Raw genomic sequence first — 17,955 nt, forward strand, 5'->3', positions numbered from 1 at the left:
GGGCAAATCCTGCAAGTGCCAACTTCCCAAGTGTTCTCACAGGCAGCATCCAGAATGCCAGGGGCCTTGCTTGATGCTCCAGAGGGTTTGGTTGTCAGAGCTCCTGCACAAAACACTGACATTCTGGTATTAATCCAAGATTTCTGCCTGACTCCCAGATTACACACTGGACTGGGAAGAGTTAACAATAATTTCCCTGCTGCCCTGCAGGGAATTGTCCTGTAAAATATCTGCAGGCAGCTAGAAACAAATACCTGCAGAGGCAGAGGAGCATGGGGGCATCCGAGCAGCTGCAGCAGCAAACTCCTCTGCTGGCTGTGAGAGGGGACAATAATGGCAGTGGCAGGGGGGATGGAGGGGCTCAGGGGTTCAGCATCTGAAGTCACTCTTTCACTCTCTCTGTCAGTGGCTCTTTCTCTCCTTTACTCAAATCCTGCATCACAAAGGCTCGTTAATGCTTAAGCAAACAAAAGCAAAGCAGTCCCAGCCCCGGTGCTGAGCTCAGGGTGTAAGGGAGCGCTGGAGCTGGCATGTCCTGGCTCTGGGCTAAACATTCCAACTGCAAGGACATCAAGGACGAGTGGGAGCTCCTGCAGCCAATGCAATGGGTGAAGCCCAGTGTGCATGGGGGCTGGGGAGGGTGTGGGGTGCTGCAGTGCATCACTGGGCACAGCTGCACCTGCAATGGGCACTGCAGGGTTGGGGTGGGTTTGGAGCCTGTGGGGCTGAGCCAGCCCGGTGGCACCAGGGGCTGTGCTGCTGCAGGGACACAGATGCTGCTCTAGGGCAGCCCTGCCCCTCCAGCTGCCCACTCCATGACCCTGAGGATGTTTTTGTCATGACCCAGGGGCCGAGGCCTGGGGAACAACACAAACATTTACAGCTCTCACCTAAACCTCGGCCGCTAAAGAAGTAAAAATTCCCAAAAGTCACAATGCCAAATGGAGCCACATTTCCCATTTTGCTCCCCAGCCACAGCTGATCCAGCAGTGAGCTGCAAACACTGAAACCAAAGAAACACCTGCTCAAACCAAAATACCAGCAGTTAATATCCAATTCAACACTGGAGTTTGAATTCTTGGAAGTCATGTGGGAGCTGTCCCCTGCACAGAAGGTCAGGGAGGGCCTGGCTGTGATGTAATTGTTCTGGCACTGACAACCTGCTGTGAACCTGCTCTGCTCATTAATTCATTCACTACAACTGAGACTGAGCTCATCCATTGGGTTGCCCAGATCAGGGCATAGAACTGGAAAGAAATTCCTTGAAGCTCAGGCTCTGTGCTCCTCCCATCACAGAAAAATTGCTCATTATCAGTCGGGGGAGGACGTGCCTTGTTTGAATCCTGCCTGACTCGGTGGGGAAGGCTGAAGAATAATTTGGGATCAGTTGTATGAACAAGGCCATCTCCATTTTCACTGTGCCAGCTGGTAAAAATTTGGTTGTTCATGAATATATTACCCAACTGAAAATACAAAACCTTGACTAATCGTTTTTCTTTTTAGGCTGTTTTCTTTACTATTCAGATGGAAATATGTTTATTCAGCTGGGGAAGATCACAAGTAGAGGTGAGTATTTGAAAAGAAAATGTTAAGTTATCTTTGTAATGGGAGCCTGAATTATACACTGAAGGGAATAATTCGAATTCCTAAATCTCCAAGTTTTGTCAATTTACATTTTCTGCCATTTGCTCTGTTCCAATGGGTCACAGCAGGATCATATTTAGAATTATAATAAACTCAAAAAGGCAGCAATTGTGAGCATTTGGTATTTGTGGAATGGAGAAATGGCAACTGGTACTTTGAATGTAACAATGTGAGATGCTGCAACGTTTCCAGACAGGACAGAATCACAGAATATTCTGAGTTTTCCATCAGAAAATGTTGATTCAGTGGAAACATTTTGGACTATTTCTGGTGGATACTTGATCTTAGCAACTCTCCCTAAGCTGATGTGAAATGAATCCTGTTTAATTGATGCTGTGGGTGGCTCCTTCTTGCTCATTTTCTCCTGCAGCTCAGGAAAACAGTAGGTTCACCTTTGGCTCTCTAGGGCTGTGCTGGTCAACATGACAAATTTTAACAGGAGTTTTAAGAACTGGAGCTCTTTCTTCACTCAAAAGAAACTCCCAGATCTGAGCACAGGGATGCCAGTGCTCCATCCCAGCTCAGTGTGGGACATTTCCCTGCATCCCCTCTCAGCTGACAGGACCAAGGGAGCATAAATCAGATTATTGCCATTGATATCACCAGAGCCTTCCTCCTGTGCTTCATCCTGGGAATGTCACTGTGCTTCATCCCTGGGAATGTCACTGTGCTTCATCCTGGGAATGTCACTGTGCATCATCCTGGGAATCTCAATGTGCTTCATCCTGGGAACCTCAATGTGCTTCATCCTGGGAATGTCACTGTGCTTCATCCCTGGGAATCTCAATGTGCTTCATCCTGGCAATGTCACTGTGCTTCATCCCTGGGAATGTCACTGTGCTTAATCCCTGGGAATGTCACTGTGCATCCTGGGAATGTCACTGTGCTTCATCCTGGGAATCTCACTGTGTATCCCTGGGAATCTCACTGTGTATTATCCTGGGAATCTCACTGTGTATCATCCCTGGGAATCTCACTGTGTATCATCCTGGGAATCTCACTGTGCATCCTTCTTCTTCAGGACAGCCTCTCCTGTGTCCCCACTGCTCTCAGTGACTCCTGATCCCTCTGGCTGCTGCTGCCTGCCTTGGGAATCTCAGCACAGCCATGTCACTCCTGTCTCCAGACTTTGCTCCTTTCCATGTCTGTTTAATATTGTAGCCAAGAAATCCCTCCTTACTTCTGAATGTACTGATTTTTGACCTTGCTTGGGGTGTCTGAGGCTCTCCTTGGCCCTGCTGCCCCTCCTGCTGCAGTGCTGGCTGCTTTTGTCTCTCCCCAGTTCCCTGCTCAGGACAGCAGAGCTGCTGTGCAGCTTCCCTGGGCCTCATTAACTCCTGCTGAAGTCTCATATTTCAGATGCCAGCTACAGGCTTTGGTCATAATCTTCAAAGTGGTTAATGGATCAAGCCTCAGCTACATTAAAGGCTGAATTTTGATCTGTGAACCATCATGACAGCTGCATTTCCTTGGGGCAATGGAGATTACAAAGCCCAGGAGGAAGTGTGTGAAAGGGAGGAACGAGGTGATCTTAACTGAGAGAAGCAAGGGATGGGAAAAATATTCAGAAGTTATTGTACAGATCCAGACATCTCAAACCTGAACCACTCCAAACAGTGATTTCCCCCTGCAGCCGAGCAAACAAACCTCAGCACCATCCTTGAAACAAATCCTCAGTAAATTCTTCTGCTGCTAATTTTGATTTTAACACGAAGTTCTCAAGCAGCCAAGTGCTGGGACATCTTTTCCCCCTTGCCTCAGACGTGTGGCTGCATTCATAGAATGCCCCAGTGGTAAGAGATTGTCTGGAAGCAGAACCAACAACAAAAATTAATGCAAAATATTCAAAAAGAAACAATCAAATACAGATGAGGATTCTCTTCTTCGAGAAGGACTTTCTGTGAAGCTGCTGCTGAATACAGTGCACCGTTTACTTCTAAGATAAACCAGAGTTTTCATTCCCATTCTGAGCTAAATTAGTGTATTTCAGGCTCAGTGTTTATCCAAACACAAAGGTCCCACTGGTTCATCTCCCACGGAGGTTCCAACCAGCCCAGTGAAACTGGTATAAACACTTTGTAAAGGCTCTTAGTTTAGTTTATGTCAGCTTGGGATGTGTTTATGGCAACCCAAAATAAGCTATTCTTACACTCGACTACAAATGTCAGCCAACATCTTGCACCGATTTTGGCTGCACTGATTTAAAATAGAATCTCAGTGTAAACGAGTGTGCCTTTGCTGCAGGCTGGAGCTCCCTGCTGGAATTCCAGCGTGGCACAGGGCACGTCCTCCCTCTCGTGGTGGACTCGGGCATTCCCAGCCCCAAAAACTGATTTATTTGTCTGTCCCGAGCCACCCCTGGCAGCAGGGACAAACCGGCTGTTATTTGTGTGCTCGAACATATGGAAAGACAGCTTTATAAAGAGAGAATTGCAAAATACTCCAAGTTGTTCATTTGACAGACGGAATTTATAATCACTTTGGAACAAAGTAACTGCTAAATTACCAGTAAACATTGCTGGTGAGGTCACTATATAATTGAAAATGTACTGACTGCTGATATAGAATCACAGAATCCCAGACTGGTTTGGGTCGGGAGGGACCTCAAAGCCCACCCAGTGCCACCCCTGCCATGGCAGGGACACCTCCCACTGTCCCAGGCTGCTCCAACCCCAAATGGGACACTGCCAGGGATCCAGGGGCAGCCACAGCTGCTCTGGGCACCCTGTGCCAGGGCCTGCCCACCCTGCCAGGGAACAATTTCATCCAATATCCCACCCATCCCTGCCCTCTGGCAGTGGGAGCCATTCCCTGTGTCCTGTCCCTCCATCCCTTGTCCCCAGTCCCTCTCCAGCTCTCCTGGCTTCCCATTGCCATAAGGGTTTCAGTCCTGCCATTCCAAAATAAATGTAATTGCTGTGATTATTTCACTGGCACCGTTACCGGGTTTTTTAATTTAAAATGTTGTCTAGAAAGGCTTGGTGCCAGGTGAGTCCTGTGCTCTGGTGCTCCACCCTGCCAAGGCAGAGCTGTCTGTTCCATTCAGGGACAGCAGGATGCTCCGAGGGCTGGAGCAGCTCTCCTGTGAGCAAAGGCTGAGACTACTGGGAATGTTCACCTGGAGAAGAGAAGCTGGGATAACCAAATTGTGCCCTTCCATTGCCTGAAGGGAGCTACAGGAAACATGGAGAGAGTTTACAAGGATGGAGTGACAAGGGGGAATGGCTTCCCACTGATGAAGAGTTTAGACCAGATGTTAAGGAGAAATTCCTCCCTGTGAGGGTGGGCACAGTGCCCAGAGCAGCTGTGGCTGCCCCTGGATCCCTGGCAGTGTCCCAGGCCAGGCTGGACACTGGGGCTGGGAGCACCTGGGACAGTGGGAGGTGTCCCTGCCATGGCAGGGGTGGCACTGGATGGGCTTTGAGGTCCCCTCCAGCTGAGAGGAATGTTGAATTTGTCTTTACAAACGAGCTGTGGATCTGCTTGTAGATTAGGCAAGCACTGAGAGATAAAAGAAACAATGGGATGGATTCCACTGATTGATGAATGGAAAGAGATATTTGCCTTTACAAACAAACTGTAGGGCTGCTGATAAATGAAATTGGATATTGAAAGATGAAAGAAGCAATGGGGAAGAACTATGAACTCTATAAGAATTAAAAATGAAAAGGGAGGGCTATACATTAGAGGGGAATTTCAGGTATCAGGCGTTCCGGGAAGTCTGTGCCTCTCAAGTACCTCAGCCAATGGGGAAAGAGAGAGGGAAATGCGGCCGGGAAAATAGGATAAAAAGGAGGCTGCGTCCTCCGAAAATTTGAGAGATCCCAGGGGAATGTCCCATGGCCTCTCCCTTTATTCGAATAAAGCAAAAAGGACTCCTCTGTCTCCTTTTTGGACATAAACCTCTGGTGTTTGTGGATTAATTTTCCTGACACAGCCCAAACCATTCTGGGATTCCATGATTTGCCCATTCCATACTCTGCATATCCAAGTGCAAGGGGAATCTGGCATCTCCCAATTCTTTCTCATTAGAGATGCATCTCGTTAGGATCCACCTCCTTCCAGGGGAGTGTGGAGCTCCAAACTGAGGAATGGCTGAGGAATGGTGCTGCCCTCAGGACCAGTGTGGGCAGTGCAGGGAACTTCTGGCAGTGCCCTCAAAGAAAATGTGTGGGAAGAATAAAGAATCCACACAGAGAGGAGAATAAAAAAATCCACGGACTGGGACCCCAAGGAGCCTGGGAAGGTAAAGGGGGCCAGCAAAGCCTCCTGTAGCTCATTTTGGAGAGGAGCAGCCAGGGAAGGCAGAGTTGGTGCCTGCTGAATGTGTCAGCAGCTGGTTTGGCTGTGACCTGCCCTGCTCCTGAGAACCCAGAGCCAGGGTCTGCCTGATCGCCCCTGGGGACCCCTGAGCCCCGAGAGGAGGAGAGAGGAGCCCTGAATTCTGAGGAATCCCGAGTTCCCTTTGTCACTGCTGTTCCCAGTGCTTGTTAAACTGCAGTGGAGGCTGGGAAAGCACTCAGGACAGCACTGGCAGAGGATGGAGCATCTCCCCCATCCTGAGGGCCAAATAGGTTTTTGATGACCTATTATATAACGAATCCTAGCTGTCCTTCAGTGTCAAGATGGAAAAAACTCATGTGGCTATTTAGCTTCATTCTGGAGTTGTACATCTGGCTTCAGAGTTGGGCTCCTCCTCTCTGATCCAGATTTTCCTCCATGTCCAGGAGCAGAGAAGTGCCTGGGGTCAGGTGACAGTGCAGAGGTGATCCCTGCTCAACCCCAGTGGTGCAAGGTAGGCACTGACTGGACACATGAAAACTGGACCAAACTATTGCAAAGTTCATCTTCTTCACATCTATTCATTCAACCCACTGACACAGACATTGTGGACATCCTGCTCGCATGGTTTGCATTAAAGCATTATGAAATCCCAAATTCTAGTGCCAGATGGTTTTGGATTACTCTACTTGTGTAAAAGGTTTAATTTGGGTGCATGGAAAATGTAAAATACTCTGGTAATAGCTTTAGCAGGACTACAGAGCCTGCATTTGCTTTATTCATCAGCCCTGCTGGCTGCCTTCTGCACGTTATATTCGCAGCCATGATAAAACTTCAAAACATGAATTCAAATTTACTGACTTCCCAGAACAGACTCTGCTCTGTAAAATGTTTAGAGGGATTGACGTGAAAGGAAATATTCCTGAAGACCTCTCTGCTGAGAAACCACACAGTGAATAAAAATAGCTCTCTTTTTTCCAAATACACGGCTCCCAGGAATGCCTGAGCCTGGTCCTGAGTGCAGACAGGGAAAAGGGGCAATGGGGAGAGGTCAGGCATACAGCTGTTGCTCCTGCCAGCAGCTTTCTGCTTGCTTCACTTGATGAGCTGAATGAGCCTTTTAGCTGCTTTTAACAGGCATCACATTTTTCAGATGATCTTTTCTCAGTGGAGCAGATGAGCACCAGGAGTATAAATATGGAGTTAACTTGAAATGGGATCTGTTGGAATTCACACAGCCCGCTCTCTGAGGTACAAACAGGGTGAAAAGGGCCCTTGCACTTTCTGGATTTCATGGACCACTGTCACCTCTTGCACCACGGGGTTCTGCCTGGTCATTATTCAAATATAGAATCACTCCCCTGACCCAGTCACACTCCCAAGTGCAAAACTAGAGCAGTGGCTTTCTAGGATATAATAATGAAAAGAAGCTGGATTGTGTTTTAAGAGAACTCTCTAAAAAACAGGATGTGATTTTAGTTTGTTTAAATTTATTCGAGATGGGGAAGCCAGTGAGTGGTTAAAGAAAGTCTTTATCTCAGTATCCTCTTTTGTTTTAGAAATAGATTGCTTGACACAAAAGTAAAGGCATGACAGGGACAGTGGTCTTGTTCTCAGAGCAAGAACAAGAGGATGCTGATTTATGGAGAGGGATTCCCCTGGCTCTGCTTAACACCTTTTATCGGTTTTCATTCACTCTTTTTCCACAAGTATTTTTCCCTGAGTTTCTGTGTAAAACCCAGAAAGAGAGATGTCAAATAGAAAAACAAACCAGGAGTTTCAGATTGGATTTTGACAAGTTTAGTACTGCCAAGGAGCCTGTGTTTCCACTTGTACTGTAACACCAAGACAGGGCATCACTGATGTGCAGTTCATCTAACGAGTCTCCAAGTACTCCACAATAATTACTTGTGGATAGAATAATTTTTCTATCGAGTTATTCTTTAAAAAGAAAGGGAAACAAAGCAAAACGTGGGAGTTTTGCAGGCTGTGAGTTCCCCACAGCAGAGTGGGCAATGAGAGGTTCACAGAGGACTCCTGGCTGTGAGCACTGATCTCCACTGCCCAGCCCAGGTGGGTCCCCCCAGCTGGAGCCCCTGAAGCGGCTGCTGCTGCTGCCAGCTCTCTGTGCACTGAGATTGGGCTCCCAGGGAGCTGGAGGTGGGGAGGAGGAGCAGGGACATGCCCAGGCTGGGACTGTGCCCAGGGCCACTCCCGGGGATGGCACAGGTGGAGCTTTCCCCTGCCAGCTGAGCACCCAGGGCTTGGCACGGCTCCCCTCCATCCCCTGGGCTGCAGTGAATGCCAAAGGCATGGCTAGGATGTAGAATAAACATCAGGACACTCGGATCCAACAGTGGGATGGGCAAGCAGACAGAAAGCTGAGCACTGCCTGTGGCTGCAGGACACACATCTAAAGGGTTTTTAGGATGTGTGCTGGCAGAAATGCACTGGGGCAGCCCCTGTTTCAGAGGAATGATCAGCACGGAGACACTGCTGTGGGAACTTTGTTACATTCCCTAAAACCTCATTGTTTAGTCTGTGTTATACCAGTGTCCCACTTTTTAAAACTGGAAGGGCAGAATTCCCATGCTTTCCTGTCTCTAGAGGCAGTCCAAAGACTGACGGAGCACTATGGATTATTTACCTTGTTTTCTTCTGGAAGAATCTTGGGTGGGTTGCTCAGGACTCTCCCAAATTTTAATCATTTTCATACATTTTTTAAGATGAATGTAACCCCCCACCTGGTGAGCCACACACTCAGTTAACATTGAGGCAACCAAATAAAACTGATTCAGCGATTTCCAGTGATGCCCCTTGGCTCAGAGGAAGTTCCTGTGACTTTTTTCCTGATAACTCCAGGGCTCCTGTGCTTCAGGGTTAGGAGCTGCTGACAGTTCTGTTCATTTCTGACTCCTGAGTGTCTCACACACAGAGCCCCTGGAAATGGAGTTCCAAATGGCACATACACATTGAACCACCTGGGAAAGGTTCTGTGACCTGTGTGGCATCACACCTGACATCTGTCACACAGACAAGGACAGAATTCAGCTACCCTGGACAAGCTTTGGTTTTCTGAGCCATGGAATTGTCCTTTCCCCTTCCTGTAGTCTGTCTGTGCATCTCCCAGCTCTTCCAACAAGGTAAATGCTCCATTAGCAAACAATCCTGATTGACTCCAAGGAGGCAGGGAAAAAGCAGCACTGAACTATTCACTGAGGGCTGTTGTAATTCTGTCCACAAGGCTCCTAAACTAAGGTTGTAAAAACAAACTTAACCCTAGCATGTCCCAGTTTTGATCTGTGTTCTAACATATTCTAATAACCGTGTTTTCTGGATGAGTTTTTTCTTGGAATTCACACGCTTCACCAACACTCAACAGTTGTAGCAGTGCTCAGGTATGAGGAAGAATTTACAATTTTATTCACCAGCACTAATGGACTGGCCCAAAGCCCCCTTCCTGCCTTTGTAGCAGGAGGTTCCATTTCATGAAATGAAAATGTAAGGGAGTGGGCTCAGACATTCCCTGTATACCCCAACAGGGGAAGAGATCCCCATGGCCAGCAGGTGAGGAACGAGGAGCTGTTTGCTTAAGTTCTTCCTTCAGCTTGGAAAGCTGCCCAGACCCACTTTTTGGGAGCCATCAGGCCAGTGACCCCAGCAGAGCCACAGCAGGGAGCTCCAGCCACCCCACAACACGTTCCCTGCAGCTCAGGTCTTGTTTCCACCCCAACACCCCGAGCTCCCATTACTCAGTGGAGTTCCCTGCCCACAAACCTGCTCATCAGGTTGGCTAATGAGTGTGTTTGTTTCTGAACGCTGCAGTGTCAACGTTACTCACTGCTGAACCCTGGGAACAATAGAGGCAGCAGCCAACACCCAAGGTCATTCCCAACTCCAAACATGCAAACACATTCTTGAGGTACTTTCCATTTGTTCTTGCTTCTATCACTTTTCCCAGTTTGAAGCTGGCTGAGAGCTGCTTCCAGGAAAATAACCACGGCCAGAGAAGATAATGTGTTTTATCCTGGTATACACTGAAGACAAAAACAAGTGATAATTTCTGAAAAATAACGTCTTCCTTCTGTAAAGAAAAAAAAATCAAATAACTCTATTTATTCTTCAGTTTTCAGGGACAGCTGATTTTTTTCCTAATTTCACACACAACCTCCTTTTCCTTATCTTCTATTAGATACCAGTATTGTGCCATTTTCAGGCTCCCATGGATAAAACATCCTTCTAGATGACTCCTTTCATTAGTGTGACTAACCTTGGAGACAGATATTTATGATATAATGACGAGTAGACTTCTAGCTGCCTGAATCTTAAAGGAAGAATTTTTCAAAGAAGACTTTAATATGAAGCATGCCTGATGATGCTGGTGATAATATTAATAATATGAGTCTCAGATGAGTTACTGCATATTTAACTACTATATTATCAAAATAGGATGGCAGTGAGGAAAAACAAGCCATACTTCTAAGCAGTGACAGGCTTTATACTCCATTTTATTGAATAACAAAGGCTGGAACCAAATGCCAGCCTTCTCTTAGGTGACTCTTATCTGCTTTTATCGTGTTTTCATGAATTCCAGAGCAGCCCTATATAATATATTTTGTATCATCCACGGGGAATTAGGGATGTTTTGAAAGCCCAGTGGCTGCAGCTCTGAAGCCCATACACACAATTTGATAAACTCTGCAAATCTACCAAGCCCTGCTTATCTCCTTCTGGGGATGTGGCAGCTGGGGATTTGGAGCAGTGGTGGCCGTGCCAGCCCTGGGTTAATGGTTGGACTTCATGATCCTGAAGGGCTCTCCCAAGCTTAATCAGTCTATGATTCTTTGATACCCAAAGTGATGTAAAATTGGGCAAATAATCATGAAGCACTGGGGGAAAAATGCCTTTAAAGTGAAGTCTCGTTGCTCATGCAGGGGGTAATTCAAACAGCATTTCCACATGTGCCAAAAGACTTGGATTTACTCTGATTCCTTCATCAGTCCTTAAGATCTCCAAAAATCACTATTTTTTAATTGAAAAGTCATCAAGTGTTGGAATAAATCAGCCAAGACTCCATGTGCTTCATGTAGAAAGCTGAATCTTTATTGTATAGGTCATATTTTGTAGGGTTATCAGAAAGCACTGTGTCATATTTGATTGGCTGACAATACATTTACACCTAGTTTATTAGTGTGTACATGGTGTTTTGTATATCTATCAAACTCCTGTATTTTTAATTAGTTTACATATTTTTTTCTACTGGTTCTCATGGGACAAATCCCTTATTGTTGCAGGTGCATTTGTTTGTCACCCTCAGAATAGATTGTTGTGTTAACGAGCTCTCACTCTCAAAATAGCTTCACATGGGAATTGTAACTGCACTTGGAAGAAGTGACAGGCCAGCTTTGGCAATTCAGCAGAGCCAGGCCTGATTTCAGGCCTTTCTTTTACCTGCCTATGACATCTCCCCCTTTTTGTTAATTTAAAAAAGGCTCAGATGTTCTGATGTTAAAACAGCTCACCCTTGTGAGGGTATTATCTCACTAAGGTTATCACTGATTAGATATGGGATAAGATACATAAAAGATCGATTACTAAACTTAACTTAGCAACAAAACTTAGCAAATTCTCTCATGTCACTGACACGGGGCTTCACAGCATGAGAAAACAAAAGAATAATGTCCAATGTCTCCTAGGGAAATGGAAATAAATGAGCATTGTTTTAAAGTCCACATAGTCCATTAGCTGGAAATGCTGATCTTTGACATCACTGAATGTGCTCCTGGATCCTGGAACAGGGAATAACTGGAGAAGGTTAGTAGGAACACTGTACCGTGGTGATGACATAAGGCTTTTGTTGGCAAATTGCCTCTGTAGTTTGCAGACACAGCCGTGTCTTGGCAGTCCAACTTCTGTTCCTGTCCTGGCCATGAAGGCTGCATGGTGATTAGGTTATTTCTCTTCTCACTTCTCATTTTTTCAGAGGTGATCAGTGTCTGATCCAATGAACAGGTTGATGATACAACACAGGCATATCTTCTCCTTAAGTTAATTAATTAATTAGGCCTTGCCATTGCACATTCGCTTGAGGGCCCTTACCTAAAAACCTTTACAATTTTTTTTTATAAATATTGCATTATTCAGACTTCTTTAGGAGCTAATTTCCCTTTCTTTATGTTTTGAAAGCAGCATGCATGACTCTTGCTAAGAAAATGAAAGGAATAACAAAACAAAACAGTATTTGTAGTGAAACAAGAAACTGACAGCAATCAGGAATAAGTCAGGTACAACAATTAGGAAGATTTCAGATAATACACATAATTAATAACACATATGAAATTGGATGATTATTAATCACTGTAATACTGTACCAACACCCCAGAGTCTGTAAACAGCTGACAAATCTCAATTCAGTGAGGACTTGGATAATAATTATTTCCAGATAATAATTCCCAAGCTCACTCTAAAAATAATTCATCTGTCACATATAAAGGGTCAAATTGCCAAGTCAAAGTGACTTGAATCTAGTTTTGAAGTAGAAAACATCTGGGTTTATTGGCAAATTCTCCATCCAGGTAGAGCCAAGGCTTGGCTACTGCCCAAGCTCCAGCTGGGAGGGAATCCCCTAAATATATTTTAAAACAAGGCTTTAAGAATAGCAGTTATGAGTAAAGGCTTCGGGGTTAAAGTCTAATCAAACCACCTAGCAGTTGGATCCCTCCGAAGTTTCCTTCAGGATAGAGATGCTTCAAACACAGCAAACTGCTGGAGTCCTTCTGTAATAATAACTGGGGAAAACCACAGGAGTAGTAGTTCAGAGGAGGCTTCCAGTGAAGCTCAGATATATATCCTTGGAACTCTGAAAAATACTTAAAATGATGAGACAGCATTGGGTGAAACCATAGAGCCAGTGCAGGGACTAGCCAGAGAGCTGACCTGGGCTAAGAGATGCATAAGCAGCTAGAGAACAAAAAAGAAGGATCCTGAAATGATGTGTGTGCCCTTTAGATTATTACACAAGGAGATGGTAAAGCATGTAAGAAGCCGGCTATAAATACAGTAATAACATCTTATGAATGATGCCTGTTCTAAAACCAGTAAATTCCCATCATTTAATCAATATATCAGCGGTAGGTAGTTGAGATAAATCCTTTCTAAACAGCCATGTACCTATGACAGTACAATGAAACAAAGAAAAACACTAAAACAGCTCACAATCAATAACAGCCATAATGGAGAATCGTCACTGACTCTTCTGTGATATGTATGGAAGATGAAACAGCAGAGATTGTAAGGAGCAATAGAATCTTTGGAAAAATCAAGGGTGAACATGCTGCATCTTCTTTATGTACAAACAGGTGTTAATCAGTGTGTCCTCACGGCTGAGTCAGAGTCGTCTTCTCTGTTAAAATAAAACAACTCTAGATCTTACAATGTAGAAAAGTAGTATTTAACTGTCTTAGTTTACAATGCAAGATGTAAGCAGCAGTGTGTGTTCTATCACCACCTGTTAAAACCAGGTGGGGGAGTGATCTTTATCTCTTCCATGACCCATCCCTCACAACTACCAGGAATATCCCCTGCTAATGGGCCATCTGTTAAACACAGCTGGGGCAGTGTTCTTTATTGTTCCACAACCCATCCTTCCTCCAGAAGATATCTTCTGCTAATGAGCCATTAAGTCCTATTGTGTGACTGATAAAATTCCATCATCCCATTGGGAGATGCTCCAGCCAGAAGAAGGAGCCAAGCCTTTCCTACCTAGATAAAAAACTGAGATATGGAACATCAGAGCAGCCTTTTTCCACTGGATCCCAGAGGAAAACGGGGCCTTTCCACATCATCCCTGCACCTTCTCCAGGAGCCCTGCTCCACCAGAACCACATCTGTCACTGCAGGAGGATGCAGCGACCCCCTGACTGACGGGGTGCCAGGCTGTATTCCGGTTCTGTCAGTATTTTGTTGTTTTCTATTACTGCATTTTATTTCAATTTTCCTAAGAACTTTCTAAAGAACTCTTATTCATGTTCTCATATCTCTGCCTTAGAGCCCCTTAATTTCAAAATTATAATTTCCATTCCAAGGGAGGCACCTGCTTTCCTTAGCAGACACCTGTCTTTCAAATCAAGATTAACAAAATCTAAACTCAGATTAAACAACACTCAAACTTGGTAGAAATTAATTTTGACAAAACAAAATGAGTTTTAACAGAACTCAGCCCTAAAAGGATATCAAATTAATAGAATGTAACTTGACTTTACTCAAAATTTAACAATATTGGGGCTTAACTTTATGTAATTTTACCAACACCTAAGTTGCACTAAATAAAAACATAACAGAACTCAAAATTAATCTCAATAAAATTGGAATAGAACAGGAAATAGCTTAAAGTGAAGAACAATTAAACTTTACATTGTCCATACTCAGTAACACTCAAACTTAACAGAGATTAACTTAATAAAATCAACTGAAGAGAACTCATCCTTAATCAAATTAACAGAACATATCTTACTATTACCCAAATCTGACAATATTGGACCTTAATCTTGTTTACTCATTAACAATAAAGCTGCAAACAATCTGTGAACGGAATTATTTTTCTGGAGGGATGAAAAAGGGTATGACAATTCCATTGTAAGTTTATGTACTGTAGATTCAGGTATAATGAAAGATTAAAGATTACTAGCTGCAATCACTTTTAGATATAAAAATTTCTAGAGTTGTGGCACTTATCCAGGTGCATGATTAAAACAACTCTGGCTGCTTGATCAGTAAATTTCTTTTTCGCGAGCTAATTATTTCTAAACTTTAAAGAACTTCTGGAGATAACATTCAAGGTTATAGGACTTAGTTAAGAATTTAAGATTAATTGCTGTACATAATCTAGGGAGAAGAGGAGAGCTGCGGGTGTGATTCTGAGGAGTGGTGGCAGCTCCCCTTGCCTTTTGGCCCTCTGGTTCCCGAAGTGAAGAGGAGCAGGACACCTCCCCCAGATGGCTGGGAGCTGATCCAGCCCCCGCTGGACGAGCTGGATCAGAAGATGAGAGGAGAGGAGACGGAGCCCCACGAAGGGAAGAGGAAAGTGGTGGAGTGCCTCTGGCCCATCTTCAGGATCCACCACCAGAAAACACTCACATCTTTGATCTCTCCGACAAGAGGAAAGCCATCAGCAGAGAGCTCTGAGTACTGCATCAAGGAGGGCTATGCTGACAAACCTGATTGCCAAGTGGCAGAAGCAGGGCTGTGGGAACCTCTGCTGCCTGCGCTGCATCCAGACTCGGGACACCAACTTTGGGACCAACTGCATCTGCAGGGTCCCCAAAAGCAAGCTGGAAGCGGGCAGAATCACTGAGTGCACTCACTGTGGATGCAGAGGCTGCTCTGGGTGAAGCCTTTTGCCATCAAACCTGTTTTTTAAACTGAGAGACGTCCTCCTCCCCTCCTCAATGAGTGCAATTACAGCCGCTTTCTGTGATGGGACATTTCTGTATAATAACTAAAGCAGCACCGTGATCACCTGGATCATGCATAAATGGGGGGAGGGACTTTGGAGTAGGGATTCGTGTAGCCATTTATTTTAAAATAAAGCTTGCCTTCCTGAAAAAAAAAAAAAAGAACAGAGTTGCAGTGGCCAAGCCAGGGCACCACTCCGTGTTGCAGTTGTCGAGATGGACACAAGTGACACCATCACCGGTCCCTTATTATCTTAAAAACTTCTCATGCCTTCTCTCAGGCAGCTCCACACAGCACTGACTCCTTTCCTCCTTCTCTCTGCAATATTCCTTCTTCTTTCTGCATGACCAGCTAACCCCAACCTATCCCTCACACAACACCTGCATGTCCCTCCCTCAGCACAGCCAGCAGACTCCAGCTCCAACTAACTGATGACCAGCTAGTCTACTCTTTTCTAACTCTGTTATAAATGAGAGGCAAAAGTCTCGATATTCAGCAAAATTTAGGTTGTTTGATTTGATATAGACAGAGCAAGCAGCGCTGGGGAACGTGAGGGGTCACTGCCCACTCCACGCTCCACTGAACCTTGGTTTGCAGCCTCTTCTTAGACTGTGGTTTCTCGTTGTCATCAATAATGTTTGGGGTTTTTTTCCTGAAATAATTTTGCCAGGTAAGCAGTGGTGGTTGAATAAACATCCTTACACAAATTCACAAAGCCTTTGGGTGATAATCAGTCACAGATAGTCATCTGGTCCTTGTAGACAACCACCAGAGAAGTTCTGGAAGTGTGGTCCTTGATATAGGCAGCATTGATCAGACAAAGGCAGGAAGGGCTATTGGGAAGTCTGATTTTGCAAGCTGGTAGCCGGTACAACTTATTTGGAAAACATAACATAATATAACATAATATAACATAATATAACATAATATAACATAACAAGGTGATTTTAAACAGAATGATTTTATTATAGAATTTCCATTATCTAGTGTCCATGCTTCACTTCAGAGCTTAGTATTCTGGTTTATACAAACCCCAATGCTTTTGTGATTAACACAAATCTTTTATCAATTATCACAACACCCATCCTCACTGGGCAGGCAAGACTGTTTCCACTCCTTGGCAATCAGAATAGCTGTAATTCGTTGAGGAAAGTTGCCTTCTGCACTATCCTTATAAACTATCCTCCCACAGCCCCGTGTCCCTGCACCTCTGTTCTCCTCCCTAAAACTCTTGTGCTTGAAAAAGAGGAGGGAAAAAGCAACAAAAACAAGCCCTAAAAACTGCACACCATTAAGTGGAAAAATACCCAACAACAAACGTAGAAAACACTGGACAGGCACAAAGCACCCGTGGCTCTCCTCTTCTGTTTTGGAGCCTGTGAGTTCCATGGGGGACCACCAACTGAAAAGTTGGGTGGAAGCCCCTTCTGCATTCAAATCAGAGTTTATATGACAGTGTTAAGTGTATGTGCCAGAGAGAGCTATTCCTAGATTCCTTATGAATGCACCACAAGATTTTTTAAGTAATCAATTCAAAAAGCTGGAAAACAGAAGAAAATTATTTATTTATACAGAGAAGATCACACCTCTTAGGAATTATGAACTATGCATTTATATAGCAGGCCATATGTGCTCATGAATAAATCCTTTTCTGAGACTCAAGACTTTGCTTGTTGCTCACTAAGTTAAACTTTATACATGTTAATGAGAAGCCTAGGAAACGAAGATAGTTCCTTCCTAAGTAAAAGTCTTGCTTAAACCAGTGAAACTCTAAGACTTAAGTATGGTTCTGCAATGCTCATTTTTATTTCTGAGACAGAAATCCTTAAAACAATTTGAGAACATCCCAAGCAAAGAGTAGGACCCAGCTGTGTGCACTGAGGAGAAAAAGCTGTTTCATATGTTTAGGATGTTGTCACTTACCATGAGCATTTAGGCTGAGGATTTTTTTGGATTTGGCTGAATCAAACAACTAGCATTGAAAATTTTAAACAATATTGTAATTGTTTTATATTGTTAATAAGAATTAGTGTTGTAAATTTAGCATTGAAAAATTCTATGATAATACAATCAGGAGGAGAAAATTGTTTCATTTCTATTTAATTTATATGGAGTTGACATGAAAAGAGTCAAAGTGAGAGCAATTTATAGGAGTTTTCACCTGTAAATTTTCACCTTTACAATTCCAAACACTGTATGTTTGCACTGCCGGGGAACCCCACAGTATCTGGAGATTTTTTAAGCTTTAAAACTGCCTCAGCTGCATTATTGCTCCAACTTCGAGTCTATAACATAATTAAAGCAATTCTATTAACACATATCTCACACACACCTTTGTCACAACTGTGAATTGTGATATGCCTGTTCCTATGCTTTTCTACCTCCAAGCCAGCACCTCTTTATGACCTTTTACTCATCCTCAGCTTGTAGTTTCTCATGCAATTAAAGTGAGCCACGCTTATTTTTAGCATGTACAAATATTCTAGGAACTACAGAACTGTTTGCCATCTCTGTTGGTAGAGCCCAATTGTTTTCACTTGTTGCTTGGTGGAAATTACCATGGAATTCAGTTATCTT

The 17,955-nt window shown here is 44.2% G+C and overlaps 1 pseudogene across 1 annotated transcript; it reads left to right on the top strand.

Moving 5' to 3' along the window:
* Positions 1 to 229: 229 nt before the first annotated feature.
* On the top strand, positions 230 to 15,477 carry LOC148222517 (protein BUD31 homolog; annotated as a pseudogene). The gene is made up of 3 exons (XR_015805929.1): positions 230 to 317; positions 1,504 to 1,566; positions 14,813 to 15,477. The product of XR_015805929.1 is annotated as a protein BUD31 homolog (transcript).
* The last annotated feature ends 2,478 nt before the right edge of the window (positions 15,478 to 17,955 follow it).

This window comes from Sturnus vulgaris, chromosome 11, assembly GCF_052056855.1.
Source record: "Sturnus vulgaris isolate bStuVul1 chromosome 11, bStuVul1.hap1, whole genome shotgun sequence".
NCBI lineage: Eukaryota > Metazoa > Chordata > Aves > Passeriformes > Sturnidae > Sturnus > Sturnus vulgaris.